Below are 16,671 nucleotides of genomic sequence, written 5' to 3' on the forward strand. Positions count from 1 at the left end.
CCCTGCCGAAATTGGTTGTGTGCTCAATGAGAGCCTGAAAACAGCTGACTGACTGACTGACGTCCACACACCAGCGGTGGAGGTGGGCCTCTCAGAGGAGTTTTCATTTCCCTGGTGGCTAAAAATGTTGAACACTTTTAAAGGGTTTACTAGCTATTCATATTTCTTCTAAGAACTCTGTTCAGATCTATATTCCATTTTTAAATTATGTAGTTTGTTTTTGTGATGTTTAGATTTTAAAGTTCTTTGTATGTTCCAGATACTAATCCTCTTTCAGACATATAGCTGTCAAATGTCTTGGAAAAAGTATATTTACATAGCAAAATGTTGTACAATATTATTTTAAGATGTGTTACATTTGTTTATGCAGTGGAACATTTGTTTAATGATGCAAAGATGTGTTGCATTCTTTTATATTGCATTTGTTTAACTCTGTGAGGCTGTGTTGCTTTGCCTGTTTAAAACACCTGATTGGTCTAATAAAGAGCTGAAGGGCCAATTAGCCAGCTAGGAGAAAGACTAAGTGGGGCTGGCAGGGAGAGGGGATAAGTAGGAGGAGGAAAAGAGGGAGCAGGAAGCAAGAGCCATCAAGGAGTGAGAAAAGAAGGGACCAGCCGTCCAGCCACACAGCCAGCCGTGGAGTGAGATTACAGAAGCAAGAAAAGGAAAAAGCTCAGAGGCAAAAGGTAGTTGAGGTAATTTAAGAAAAGCTGGCTAGAAATAAGCCAAACCAAAACCGGGCATTTCTAAGTAAAACTAAGCCTCTGTGTGTGATTTATTTGGGAGCTCTGTGGTGAATCCCCCCCCCAAAACGAAGAATAGAGAATAAAATCCAATTAACAACAGCAAAGGATTCCTGGGATTTCCCACCTAAGCGTATGACAGCCTGACTGTCGGCTGAAGGAGGGAATGAGAGTTGGTAAGAACTCCTTGTTTAAGTTATGGGGAAGAAAAATACAATGTCTCCCTTTAAGTAAACTGTATCTGCCAGCTGGTGGTGGTGCACACCTTTAATCCCAGCCCTTGGGAGGCAGAGGCAGGGGAATATCTGTGAGTTTGAGGCCAGGCGACCAGAGGGAAGCTTCCACAGAGACGTGGGCTCTTTGGAAAGAACAAACAGCAGACACACAGCTTCCCTGAAATGCCGACTTAGTGAAGAGGATTTTCAGAGGTGTCACATGGTAGAAAGGACTTTCCTCGTAGAACCTATCATCAGGACAGATTATAATCACAGAAAATCAGGGCACGATGGGAGAACTCTAGTGCCTCTGAAATTGGCTAGTGCTATGTTAAGGTCTATTTTAATTGAGACAATGTGGCTACGCTGTTTTTTTTTTTAAAGAATTATTTATATTTATTTTTATTTATGTGTATATGTGTTTTGCTTGCTGTGTGTATATATATCACATACATACTTGGTCCATACGGAGGTCAAAAGAAGGTGCTGGTCCTGGAAGAGGAGATATCAGTGGCTGTGAGCCACCATGTAAGTGCTAGGAGGAAGCTCATGTAAAAGAAAAGTAAGGATAGCAGAGGCGAGAATTGTGTGTAAACAAAATGTTTGCTTGCTCTGTGGTAGGCACTGTTGTAAGCTTCCTGTGTACATGACTTTCTTTAGTCCTAATGACAACCCCATGAGGTAGGTGTTATTATTTTCACTTTAGAAATGGGGCCATTGAGCATGGGTCAGTGACAATGACCACACAGATTTCAATGTTAGAGATCCAGGGCTTGAAACCCAGGCCTGTTGGCTCCGTGATGCTTTTCTGCCTCATGACTCGACAATGAAGCTGGAAGGAAGGTGAACATACAGAGCAGAAATTGTAAGGTCCTGCGGTCTTGCTGGAGACTGACCACAAACTCGCCCCTAAGATTCTTGGCAGACAAAGCCGAGAAGGGAAAATGATCCCTGACAGGATTCACAGTGCTGAGGAGATAAAAAACAAGGCAGTTACTCAAGAGTAGCATGATTATTTCTGGTTAGGAGACCGGGAAGAAATTTCTCTGCAAATTTCACAAAGACGTTACTATGTGATAAAGAGGACACTATTTCCCAATAAATCCGACAGGTTTTCGCAGGCCCATTTTTTAATGACATCCCACAGTGTTTCATAATGTATAACAAACACCCAGGCCAAATTCAGTGAAAGCCTCTCCAGTGGGGTTGGGGACGGCAGATGTGGTCGAGTTTGTGGTTCTCTGCAGGTCTGGCTTAATTTGGGAAAACATTTTAGGCTATTTAGAGAGCTGAGTGGGCTGCGGGTCCTGCAGCTCTCTGTCCAGAGTTATTCCTCTCAACTGAGAGTCATAAAAATGTCAGCGGCAATGAGTTTGAGGTTGTTTCCTCACCAACTCCCATAAAGTCATCCTCTAACCTCCGTATGTGTGCGCTCTCTCTCTCTCTCTCTCCCTCCCTCTCCCACTCCCTCCCTCCCTCCCTCCCTCCCTCCCTCCCTCCCTCTCTCTCTCTCTCTCTCTCTCTCTCTCTCTCTCTCTCTCTGTGTGTGTGTGTGTGTGTGTGTGAGAGAGAGAGAGAGAGAGAGCGCTCTGTGCTAATTGCAGAGTTTCAGCTTCAACAGAGAACTGAGGGAAAGAAAAAGACATGTTTTCCTTTGGAAAAACAAACAAAAATGAGACATAGTATCATATGATTTGTGCATTTTTATGGGGTGCTTTTTGGTAATTTGGTGCTTGAGTACAATGAGAAATAATCTGGGTGAGGTGGGTGAAATGGTTCAAATCCCAAGGCCCACCTGGTAGAAGAAGAGAACCAACTCCCACAAGTTATCCTCTGACCTTCATATATGTACATTATCACATCTCTCTCTCTCTCTCTCTCTCTCTCTCTCTCTCTCTCTCTCTCTCACACACACACACACACACACACACACACACACACTTAAATATAAAATGTTTTAAAGTTAAATCAGGAAATAAGTGTTGTAACACAGTCCAAGAATGCAGTTGTGTGAGAACACTGCAAGAAAATAAGACTAGAGTCTTGTGACCCTCAGTTCCTTCGAAACGTGAAATTGTTTTTGGAATGTGTTTTGAGCTCCGCCACCCCAGGTGTAGCAGAGAGGAGTGAGTCTACTTTAGGTCAGTCATTACAGCTGGCTATATTTATTTGTTCATATGCCTCTGGAAAGACATGATTTTCATGTGCAGCTTGCCTGTCATGTGCAGCTTGTCCTTGTGGCTGTACGCTTTACTCGTGTGACTCTTCTTAATCCGCAGAGGATAAATTCTCTGGGGCTCTAAATAAAGTTGGCTCTTGCATGAGACTTCAATCTGCCTCATTTGTTGGCTCCATTCTCCCAGGTCCCACCACCTTAAGAATGGTAAACAAATAAATGTTTAGGAATAAAAGACTTAATGCTTTTAAATCAAACACAAATCATTTATATGTGGTACTTTACCTTGTTCCTATTTGAAGATGGGCACTAAAAAAAATCCCACACTAGCTCAGAATTGAGTATAATAGTTTATTTAGGGGTAGACTTACTGATCACAGTCCTCTGCACAAACAGGAACCGAATCCAGCAGCCTGAAGAGAGTGAGTGCTTTACATTGGCATTTATAGTATAAGAGGCCACACCCAAATGGGCTGGTCTCTCAAAGGCTACTGGCTGAAGGAGTTCCTATAGCACCTCCCCCTTTTGTTTAAATAAGAGAGTTCTAAGCATAATACAAAACTATATACAATAAGAATAAATATCAAGTATAAAAATTAGAATTACAGCCAGCATGAATCATATCAAGCAAGAAACATGTGATAAATGTTTCAATAATTATCCTATCCTAAGGAGTTTAAGTCTTGAGTAAACAAGAAGTGCAATCAAGCCACTTCCAAAATGTGCAACAAATGACAGAGACAACTGGCTACATGGGCAATCACCCAAAGTCTCATTTGCAACTTTGGAGCAACCAACTTTGGCTAAGGCCTGGAGTAAATGACAGACCATTTTCAGAGGCAGGAAAATTTTCAAAACTGCCCTACCCTGTCTTGGCAAGTTTTAACAGTCTTTTTTTTTTTTTTTTTTTTTTTTTTTTTTTTTTTTTTTTTTTTTTTTTTTTTTTNTTTTTTTTTTTTTTTTTTTTTTTTTTTTTTTTTTTTTTTGTATCCTGCTTGTCCTGTCTGGACATCATGCATTTTGTCAGTGGTCAATGCATGGGCAGTTCCTTGCCCAAAGGCCAGTTTTTCCAAGAAGAAAACAAGCTCCAAGTGAGTGCATTTGGTGCTCAGCAGTCTTTTGGAAATAGATCGATGCTGCTAGGAGCAACTGTGTCTCACATCAACAGAACCCTAAGTTATTTAATGTCATATTATACAGCTCTTTGAAGTAGTTGAAGATTACCTACCTATGCAGAATACAATCTCTATGTATCTAAAGAACCTGATAAGTCTAACTATAACAAACATGGATGACTATTGACTTATAATCCTTAATTCCTATATAGCGTAAAGACAAAAGGTTTCATATTAGAATATTAAGCAATCTTTAAAAACTGTCCAACAAATGTGTCAATGACCTCAAATTGTAAACAATGTATAAGTATCTTGATCAGAGGTAGAAATGCATAGTGCAATATGATAAATAAATCCTAAAATCGTATCAATATACAAAATGTCTTAAGCAGAAACATGCATGCATGCAATATGACAAAATAACTTTGCCTATGTATACAAATATTGTAGATGGAAATATGAGGTTTTACAAAAAATACATATATGTTTTCTAGCAATTCTGTCCATTGGTGGACTTGCTAGGAAACAGGCAGCTGTGTTTTTGTTTGTGAGGCATTACGATGCTGGTTTTTAGTAGGCTGTCCTGATTTACGTCTACACTAGGTATATCACATATGCTCTTTGTCTGCACCCTACTCAGCATCTACTTTTTGTTTTGGTGATGGTATCCATTATAGCCATGGTGGGATATCGTGGTTCTGAGTTGTATTTCCCTAGTGATTTGTGAGACAGGGCTATTTCCCATGCCCCTGTTGCCTCTTTGTGTGCCTGCTCAATGTATATTCAGACTTGCAGCTCAATTTGAAATGGCATGATTTGGCGTTCAGCTCTTTCTGTTCTTTATATTCTGGGAGTTAATTTCTTGTCAGAAGGATGGTAAGAATGTAGTTTAGTCCTTTCTTTGTCTTTTTAGTTAACTTTGCACTTACTTCCTTTGCTGTGCAGACTCTTAGGTTTGATGCAGTTTTAGCTGTTGTTTTTGCTTTTGGAATCAGTGTGGTTTGGATGTGAAATGTTCCTCCATAGGCTCATAGGTTTGAATCTGGAAGGCTGTGGGAATTTTCATATCTTTCCTTTGTTTTAGAATTGTAGGGTGGGGTGGACTTGCCTCAACCATATGAGATGGGCACCATTGTTACCAGGGACTATAGCATCAATAACCCTCGGATGGAGGTTTTGAGCCAGAGATGTCTTCTCTAGGTTGCATACAGTGGTGGAATTTGATGCTGTGGTTTGTAAGGACCGTTGGCCACATTCATGGAGCTGCAGACAGACAAAAGAGCAAGAGATTAAGAAGTACTGGACACTAAGATCCAATGTGGTTTAGGCAGACTGCTTACAATAAGCAGCCTGTAATTTCCACAGGGCAAATGAAATAGGTGAATCAATCAGCCTTTGGACTGACATTTTGGGAGCGTGAACATGAGGGACCAAACAAGCTGGTGAAAATGAAACCACTCAATTTTATTAAAAACACAATAAAAAGCTTCTGGTAAGAAAGAGACTGAGTGGAATTTTTACATTATTCTTTGAATTCAAAATCCTATTCCATCCCATAGGTCCCAGAATCTTTCATAATGGCAACCGCCACACTGGTGTAATCTTATTTGATTTGATTCCAACATGTACTTTGGCTGATGCATTTAGGTCCACTGAGACCTGCGCGTGATTACAGGGTAAATGAACACGACACCGTACATGTGTTTGGGAGGCTACAACTTTGTATACCTATTTTTTTCTTTCATTCATTTATTTTCCCAAAATACATTGAGCTTTGAGTCCATGGCATCAAGAGTAAAGAGCTTAGTGTTGCAGCTTTCAGACTGTGCAGTCTGGGGCAGGGGAACCAGGCTGGACCTTAGAAAAGTTTTACCATCTGGTGCTCTGATTTTCTTGAATGTTCTATTGTTTAGAATTCAATTTAAAACTCATATGCCCAATACTTTATACAATGCAAATGTAATTTGCAAACTCTTTAAATGTCCGTTTTTTTGAAATGCAATTTTGGTTTTTGAGCACTGCTTCGATACTCATGCTGGAACAAATTAAAACTCCTAATTGTAAATAGGAACCTTAAGAGGTTAAAACCCACAAAATTCCTGAGGTTGTTTTGTTTTTGTGTCTTATCAGCATATTTGGGAGTTTGCCTTTGACACATCTTGGATAGTTTACACACTGGAATGCTAGATTTGTTAAAGAGAAGTGAGAGGCAGAAGAAGTGGGCACTGCCACAGCTGCTTCCAGAGAGGAGAATGTGTGAAAGATAAGGCGTGGGACTGTTGTAGGCGTGGGCAGTGTTTCAGGACCAGCTGCAGAATCAACACGGACAAATCTATTTTCCCAGCCTGGTATCAGAACACACGTGGGTTTCTAGTTGGGCTGAACTGTTCAGGTTCAAGATGTTTATATGTCTTTTTTTTCTCTAAATTTCCCTCTGCAGTAACTCATTTCATACGAGTTTGACCAAAATGGTGTTCAAAAATACTGTGTATAAATGTCAACCTGAATTTATTCCTCCCTTAATTTCTAACTTTAGAGGCTGAGTGAAGAGTTCTTATGTGAAGGCTTATTCACACCAAGGCAGGATAGCTTTTGAGGCCAGCTAGTCATGATTCAGAAGGACTGAAAAACCAGGCGCTAGAATTTTCTTTAATTGGAGAATTATTGCTTGGATTCCAATTTTATGGCTCAAGCCTGTAATGGATGAAACGCCCTACTTCTGAGAGAACACATTTCACGAGGGGTAAATCTCTGTGTGGGTGTTTATTTTTTGAATTTGCGTAGTTCATACTTTATCGTAAATGAAGAACTATTAAAAAGTTTGCTTGAAGATATATTGTCATCAAGCGTACGTATGAGAAGAATGGACAAAGGGTGAAAGCATCGGAATGAAGGAAAAGGCCAATCTGTTACTTGGGAAACCAAGACAAAGAGAAACAAGGACGGTATCAGAAAACATATCTGCTTAGCTGCAGTGAAACGATGAACGTGTCTTGAAGTATCTGACTTCTGTGCTGGAAGGCAGGGTTCCATAATTTTCATTTTAAAAAAAAAAGAGATTTTATTGGGCTGGAGAGAGGGCTCAGTGGTTAAGAGCACTGCCTGCTCTTCCAAAGGTCCTGAGTTCAATTCCCAGCAACCACATGGTGGCTCACAACCATCTGTAATAAGGTCTGGCGCCCTCTTCTGGCCTGCAGGAATGCATACAGGCAGAACACTGTATACTTAATAAATAAATAAATCTTAAAAAAAGATTTTATTAACCAATGACTTTTGCCACATTTTCTTTAGCAGATTTAAACAACCTAAGTATTGTTCAGCTATGTATGAATGAAGTTTTTGTGTTGTAAACATCTAAATTTTTGCTTTCAGACATTTAAATAAGTGAAATGAGTATGTTTTATGTATAAACCTCAGCAACTGTTAAGTCTGTCTATACTGAAAAAAAAAAAACAAATGTCTCCTACTCTTGAAGATCTTCTAGCAGTCTAGCTTGCGAGATAACACATATGTGAAAATCAGAGGATAACACAAGACTGAATTAAAGTGTGTGTGTGTGTGTGAATACTACGTCACATGGTTGAGAGTTAAATATCTTTAGAAACTCACAGATCACTGTGGGCTAAGTACAAAAGTCAACGAAGGCTCCATAGTAGAAGACACATGTTGGAGTTTAAGGACTGACGTGAAGGATGAGAACAATATCCACATAGAATAACGTGCATCAAGGTATGAGATGCAACTAACCAAATTTCTCAAATGTTTTCATATGAAAAAAAAAACAATTAAAAGAAAATCTAAGTTGGAAGGGGTAAACACATTCCTGTAATCCCTGCTACTTGGGATCTGAGGCAGGATTATGAATTTAAGGCCAGCCTACGCTACACAGCGAGATCTGTTCTCAAAACAAAAGTGTAAACCAAAAACCCAAGATAGGCTATCTAACAAAACAAAAGGGTCAGGAATGAGAAACTTCCTCTCGAGTTGCTGGTCAGGGAGCAGCCAAAAGACTCCCAAAGGATATAGGTTATTGCTATTGCCTTTGGTTGCCTTGGTAAGATCCTGTTTCTTACCATCAAAGGCACTGCACAGTTTGGACATAGGACTTGGAGGAGGGAAGTTGGAACTGATCTGGGAGACTTGTCCTTGAAGACTAGCTCCTGTGGGACCTGAAGGTGCCATGCAAGATGACAAGGAAGGAAAATCCATCAGCAGTTCTATCCAGCTGCAAAGTCTACAAACCACAGAAATGAGCAGCCCAGAATCATCTCCCTGATGCAACAGTGGTCATTCTGTCTTGGGGATAGCCAACAATTGTCTTTTGGACTTAACTACAGCTCAACAGGAAAGAGTCGATGCCGGCTCATAGCTGAGAACTCAGAGATTCTAGAGAAGAACCCACTACTGCCATTTCTCGAAACCAGTGGATTTCCTAACTGTACTCTAAATGCTTATCCTTACAGGTAAGAGCAGCTTATCATCTAAGACGCTCCTTTTTACAACAGATGAAGATAATTACAGAGATTTACAACTGCTCAAAATGCAGAGACTAGGTAACTGTAGGGCATCCAAACCCAACTTGGATACCTACAGTGCAACCTCTGTACATAAGGCTCAGGGAATACCAGGGAAGAGTGGGTAGAAAGACTGAAAGAGCCAGAGACAAGAATTTCTGTGGCAAGATAGTATCTCCTAGGCATGACAGGGAAGCTGCCCCCATAGAATCTCAGCAATATGGCTGCCCAGACAAAACCTGCATGACAACATCACCAGCTGACATGGTAGCTAGGATGGGGGAAAACTTCACAAGGCCTCTGTCCTGGGCAGTTTTATGTCAACTTGACACAGCACAAGTGTTGGGGGAGGCTGCTTGTTCATTCCCAGCTGTCCAGACCATGAAATAATCACTCAGAAACTATATTATTTGCAATACTGTTTAGCCAATAGCTTAAGTGTATTTCTGGCTAACTCTTATATCTTGAACTAACCCATTTCTATTAATCTGCGTATTGCCACATGGCTGTGGCTTACTGGCAAGGTTCTGGCACGTCTGTCCCTGGTGGCAGCTCCATGGTTTCTCTTGACTCCACCTTCTTTCCCCCAGCATTTAGTTTAGTTTTCCCCACATAGCTCTATTCTGCCCTATCACAGGCCAAAGCAGTTTCTTTATTCATTAGCCAATAAAAGCAACACACGTACAGAAGGACTTCCCACACCACAAGAGTTGTCTGAGAGGAGGGAACCTCAAGAGAGAAAATGCCTCTATAATATCAGACTGTCAGTAGTCAAACCTATAAGGGCATTTTCTTAATTGGTGATTGATGGGGGAGAGCTCAGCCATGGTAAGTAAGGACATCACCAGGCTTGTGGTCCTGGATTCTATAAGAAAGCAGGCTGAGCAAGCCAGTAAGAAGCACCCCTCCATGCTCTCTAGGTTCCTACCCTGCTTGAGTTACTGCCTTGGCTTCTCTCAATAGACTGTGACCCAGGATATGTAAGCCAAATAAACTCATTTCTCCCCAGGCCCTTTTGGCCATGGCTTTATCACAACAGTAGAAGCCCAGACTAGGAAATCCCCTTTCCTAAATGAAGAACTATAGGCAATCTGTGGCCGCTGAGAGAGGGAGAACCAGTTTTCTCTAGACATGCTCTGATGTTCTTCAGTCTTCAGTGGTCAGCCCTAAACAGATGCACATTTGAACAGCACTGAATGCTCTCGGTGGAGTGGTCGTCATCAACAATGTCAAATCAACCAAAGAGGTGAGGATGCCGAGGATGTGGGATTCTGTTACACTGCTTAATGGAACTGTAAAGTAGTGTGCTCTATGGAAAATAGTATGATGGTTGTTCCTAAAATAAAAAAAAATTACTATACAATGCAGCCACGTCACTCCCATTAACATGTCCCTAAGAATTGTAAGAAACATCTCCGAGGGATTCTATACTCCCGTGTTCACAACAACAACACTACAGTGGCTCAAAGATGAACTGTGGTACCAAGCATCAGTCAACTGATGAATGGATAACAGCATATGCTGTAAATACGTCATTGGCTGTTACAGGTAAAAGGAACATTCCAGACAGGTGCTATACTGTGGGTATTCCAGACACTAAGGACATTGTGTTAAATGAAATAAGTTAGGGGGCTGGAGAGATGGCTCAGTGGTTAAGAGCATTGCCTGCTCTTCCAAAGGTCCTGAGTTCAATTCCCGGCAACCACATGGTGGCTCACAACCATCTGTAATGGGGTCTGGTGCCCTCTTCTGGCCTGCAGACATGCACACAGACAGAATATTGTATACGTAATAAATAAAATAAATATTAAAAAAAGAAAGAAGTTAGGCACAAGAGACCTGAATTGTATGGTTTCATTTGTAATTGGAATCTAGATTAGCTAAAACCATAGTTATAGAAAGTAGACATAGAACAGCAATTTCCAGAAGCTGGAGCCCAAAGAAGATGACTGGCTGCTTTGTGCTGTTTCGGTTTTGCAAGATGAAACAATTATGGAGGGTCTGTCACCAGTAGGATTTCTGTTAATGTGAAATAGTAACAGCCACCTCTGTGCACTAGGAGAAAAACAATTTTTGTCACGTGATCATGAAGTCCCCAGACATTGTCCATTCCAAAGTCCAGTAAATATCTTTCAGTAAGAAAATTCTTTGGCTTTACTCCGAGATAAAGATATCTGCAAGATTAAATGCCTTCTTTTGCTCTCTGGAACAAAATAATAGACATGGCCATCTCTTCCAGGACTCATGACTATTATCCATGCTGAAGGTTCCTTTGGGAGAACTATTTCAACTCCGTTGTTACTTTTTAGCTATTTTCCAAGTTTTATAACTTTTAGTTATACTGCTTTTACTCTCGTTTTCTCATTGTGTGTGTGTGTGTGTGTGTGTGTGTGTGTGTGTGTGTGTGTACATGAGATATGTTAGGGAATGTGTGCCAGGCCATATGTAAACAGAAAATAACTTTGTGGAGTAGACTCTCTCCTTCCACCCTCATGTGGGCTCCTGGGATCAAACAGGATGCCTCTCTTGGGCAGCAAGCACCTTAAACCACTGAACTCTCTTGCTGAACTCTTGATTCTCTCCATAATTATCCTCAATGTTTGTTGTACTTAGCTCTGTGGTTACAGCATAGAGAATGGTTTGGTTTTTCTGCTTATTGTCATCTCATCTTACGAATGCCTAACTCTGAAGACTTTTTTTTTTCTTTTGCCTATGACAAGTCATTGCAAATACACATCCAGTCCTGTACCTATTTTTATTATTGGTAGAGTTGGTTTGAATTTGAAATTGCTAATCACATAAATCTTGTCCAGAAAGACACGAGCCATCATCTGGGGCTTTGGCAAGTATCTTTTTGCTCGAAGCAAGGGCATTAGGTCGTGCGTTTGTCATAACTGCTTGAGCAGTAGGAGATATGAATTTTTCAGAGCCTGGACACCAGGGAAGTAACAGATAAGGAAACTAGCCCACACTATTTTCTTTTAAACAAGTTTTTGAAAAGACTTATTTTATGTACATGAGTGTTTTGCCTGCATGTATGAATATGCATCGCATGCACGTGGTGCCTGGGGTAAAGGTGTCAGAAAAGGTGTCGGATTCTCTAGGACTGGAGGTGTAGAAAGTTTGGGTTGGCTCCCTACGCTGACCACACTTTTTCTTACACACATCCCAGAGCCTGAGAAAACAGACTATGATGATGATTGTGTGGTGGGCACGTTGGTACAGCCGCCTTAGCACGCACCGCTAACCAAGTCCACAGTATCTGTGATCAGAGGCTTCATCCATCTCCTGATGAAATACGTACAGTTGAAGGAGACGCTGGTGACCAACTGGAGGCAGCTGTGTTTATAGCACTCTGGCCCCAGCTGGTCCTAACTAGCCTTTTTTTCAGTGATAAGATATAAAGATAATTTTTTTGTATGCCAAGTTCAACATCACATATTACAAATAAACCAGATAAATCCATATCCATGCAAAATCAATAAAGTAACAGATATTCCAAACTGTGTCAGAGACAGTGATATTTAGCTAATACTCAATTTTACACTTCCTATCTCTACTGTTGGTATTAAACATGAATATTTATGCAGACAAGTGATGGCTGCCACTTCTGCAAGCCAGACGTAGTTCTCCAGTCTCTCCTGCGGAGGGCGCTGTGATAAATGTCACTGTGAGGATAAGATTAATTGGTGAATGTAGCATATGTAGGGTATTATGGTTAATAAATGAAGAGGAAAAATGGAAAGAACCCCAGGAAACTCACAGAAGAAATGGTGATGGCTAATAAATGTATAAAACCATGGGCAAATGGAAGGATAATTGAAATATTTTGACCACTATCATGGACAATGGGGAAGATATTGATACTCTGAATCTATGGCTCTGGATGAGTATGAAACAGGTGTTCCAGAAGTAAACACAGCCCCCTTTTTTTTTAAAAAGAAGAAATTTTATTTATTATTTATTTATTTATTTATTTATTCATTTATTTATTTATTTTTTTATGTGTGTTGGTACTTGGCCAGCGTGTATGTTTGTAAGAGGGAGTCAGAGCCACTGGAACTTGAGTTACAGACAGTTGTGAGCTCCCATGTGGGAACTGAACCTGGGTCCTTTGGAAGAGCAGCCAGTGCTCTTCACTGCCCAGATATCCCTCCAGCCCCAACACATTTCTTTTTGGAGGACATTTTGACAACATCAAATTCTACACCTTCCTCTGCCACACACACACACCACACATACAGAACACAGTACACTTTTGAACAGTGAATATGATATTCATAGCTTTGTCAGAAAGAAAAACCCAATGTTTACTAATAAATACTTGTTATATTAATTTCTCTTTATATGATGTTATTAAATATTGCAGAGCATTAGAGGAAAAGTTTAGGTTTTAGGTAGTAGCGATTTGGAGCCTTCTTCAAGATACCAAGTTAGATGAAAATTGCCTTTTATTTGTTTGGATTGTTTGAGACGGCTTTTCACGCAGCAGCCGAAACTGGCCTAGAACTCATTGTCATCAGCCTGGCCCCACTTTGGAGCCATCTTCCTTCCAAGTGCTGGGGTTCCTGGCAAGAGCCATAAACTCAGGGGGAAAAATTCTCAGTGTGACTTTTAGGCAGTTAATCTCTGTAGTTACATACTTAGAGAGATATTTGTATATATTTTAGGCTACAGATTGGCATCTAGGATGTGAGGGATTCTCAGGTTTACTGTTTGTGTTGAAGTCTATGTAGTAAAATCTCTTTAGATTTTATCTACGTGGGTGATTTTCCTGCATGAATGTCTTGCATTGCATCTTGAATGTCATTCAGTACCTACAGACGCTAAGCGTGTTAAATCCTAAGGAGCTGGAGTTACAGAAAACTGTTGGCTGTTATGTGAGTGATAGGAACTGAACCTGGGTCCTCTGGAAGACCAGCCAATGCTTGGGACCCCTTGAGCTATCTCTCCAGCCCCTTCTGTTGGATTTTTTTTTAAACAAGCCTATGTTTATTTTTTACTGTGAACTCAGGAAATTAGAGAGTGTTGCAGAATATTTACTTATGTTGTAAGGCTATGTCTGCCTAAGTTGCCTTCATTTGGTTTAATAAAGAGCTAAACAGCCAATAGCTGGGCAGAGAACAGGTGGAAACCCTGGGCAGAGAGAGAGCTGGGCGGATTGCCCAACTTTGCCAGCAGACTCAAGCAAGAGGTAACTAAGCCACATGGCAGAACGTAGATTTAAAAAAATGGGTTAATTAAGTTATAAGAGCTAGTTGGGGAAAAGTCTAAGACCAGGATTTCATAGTTAATAACATGTCTCTCATATGTGGGTTGGCGGTCCAAATATAGCCCGGCAAGAAAGCTTGCTACAGGAGGCGGTTCAATCTAATTAAAAATTTTCTCACACGTATAAACTCTGTTTTCTTGTTCTGCAAAAGGGAACACGTGATGAGGACATGTGTTGAAGTTTTGCAAGTAGTGGCTCTCTGGGACCAAGTGCCTGCTTATTCTGATCTCGCTACTGCGAGGGCTCCTGCCAACAGGAATTTTCTCTCTTTGTCCTGGTCTGCTGGAATAGATACCCACTGGGTGACGTATCAACAGCAGACTTGTGTTTCTCTGAGCTCTGAAGGGTAGAACACTGAAGATGAAGGTATGGGCAGGCATCTGAGGAGGGTCCCTTTCCGTGTTTATATCATAGACGGCACCTTCTCACTGGGTCCTGGCTAGCTTTCTTGGTCCACATCATGAATTACTCACTTGTCAAGGCCTATCTCCTAATATTGTCCTGGGGATTAGGATTTTAATGAATGAAACTAGTACATGTTGTGTGTGTGTGGGGGGTCACTAACATTCACCAGTTTCTAAAAATAATATCTAGGTTGCTGTAAAATCTGAAACATTAAATACAGTCAGTACTTGCATCTTCAATTTTACTTTTCTGAAGCCAAAGGAATTTCCTCTTTACGTGTCTATGTTGATTAGGACTTAGTTTGCGCCTCTAACTTGGAGCAACAGGCTCAGCTAAGTGATTCCGCCAAGCCTCTATGGAAACTTTTCTATCTCACAGCTGGGGCTCGCAAATGAACCTTGAGAACTGTTCTAGCTCCCTAGGGACTTGAATTTAGCTAACATTAGCTAATGGTGGAAACCAGGCCTAACGGTATGAGCCTGTAATCCTAGCACTCAGAAGGCTGACGCAGGAGGATTCTGATTGAGGCTAACCTGCATTATATACCTGAAAAAGGAAAAAAAAAAAAAAAGTAAAAGGCCCGATGAGATCTGGCTTACCACCCAGGGGAAGGGTGAGAAGCGTGCCCTCTGAGGGATATGGCGGTCAAGGGTAATTCTTTGTTTGCCTTAGGAGCACACAAGGTCAGTGTATGCCTGCATAACCCATGTCCAAGCCCATGAGTCCAGCTGGCACAGTTATTATGACTTTACCAGGGTACGTGTGGGGCCTTAGATAGAATTAACTCTGTTAACTGAAAAGTACCATTCCCAATTCTGGAGAACTAGTTTAGATGCTGCATGGCGCATGGAATTCCCTTAGGGGAAACGATGCTTTTACAAAGAGGTACTACAGAAAGAACAACATGCACAAACACATGAAAGCACGCATGCACACGTGCACACATGTGAGTGTGCGCACACACGAACATACACACAGGAAGAGAGGAAGGGAGGAGCTGAGAAACTGTCCCAGAAGCTGGGCCCTCTGCAGTGCAATAATCACTGGTAGGTGGTTATGCAAATCTGGGTACCCATGCTGCTTTTCACCCGCGTCTATCCCCTGTGGACAGCAGAGGTCACCTTAGCTCCCTAAGGTGGCTCACCTGGTCCTGAGTTGACTGATCTTCCTTAGAGACAATGGAAGGAGCTCTGTGGGTTCTTTTGACTAGACAAGAAGTCTAGCTGGTGCTTTGTGCATAAGGATTTGGTCTCAGGCTTTAGCGGGAGCAGGGTTGTAATCCCTCAGCACCCAGAGAAGGGCACTAGAGTCCAAGGAGAGGGAAGTGAAGCGAGAAGGGGAGGCAGACCCGCCTTTCAAGCTGGCCCCTCACTCCGGACAAATCCATTTCCGTGCGGTGGCTTCCCTACTTCTAAGGCAGTGAGCTAATTTACTGGCAAACAATTACTAATGCTTCATTTGTTTTCTCATAACTTTTAATATATGCGTTTCAAAATTAAAATTCTGTTAATACATAACCTTTATCATAGAGTATTTCCAAGTAGCATATTAACCCTTATCCGACACCTCTCTCCAGCTCTTGTATTTCAGATCAGCCACCTCCATCCTTGGTATTATTTCCGACTATCCCTACCCAGCCTGTTTCCTCTATATTCTGGTTATTTTGAAGCGAATTTTGAACATTGTTTCATTACAAAAAGTCAGCCCACTTAAAAATAAAATACCCCTATCAAATATCACTTCCAATTTTTATGTTTCTTCTCTCCCCCCTTCCTCCTCTTGTTCCTCCTCTTCTTAGCCCCTCCTTTTTTTTGAGGTCTATTCCAGGGCCTTGCGCCTGCTCAGTGAGTGTTCTACCAGTGAGCTGGCTTCAGCCCCTTCTTTGTTTCCTGATGTTTGTTGTTTGTGAAAATCTAGATCCAAAAGTCCACACACTGTATTTGACTGATAGGACGCAAAATCCTTTTTTTTTCTGTTTCAAAAAGTCTACATTCTTGATTTTTGTTTGCATATTTTTATAAACATGTTATTTTATCTGCATGACTAGCTGATGAAGCAGGCAGAGAGATGTTTGTTTTTCACTCAGCAAATCAGCCATGGTAGAGAGAGACAAAGTAGCAAAATCACCAAATTCACCAAGGAATTGGATCACAGGACAGGAAATCCAATTTTTTAGAACAACAGGTTTTTTTTTTTTTTTTTTTTTTTTTACAACTGAGAATTGGGACTCC

This window comes from Alexandromys fortis, unplaced genomic scaffold, assembly GCF_014885135.2.
Source record: "Alexandromys fortis isolate MF-2015 unplaced genomic scaffold, M_Fortis_MF-2015_v1.1 scaffold_8_1_9099942, whole genome shotgun sequence".
Classification (NCBI taxonomy): Eukaryota; Metazoa; Chordata; class Mammalia; order Rodentia; family Cricetidae; genus Alexandromys; species Alexandromys fortis.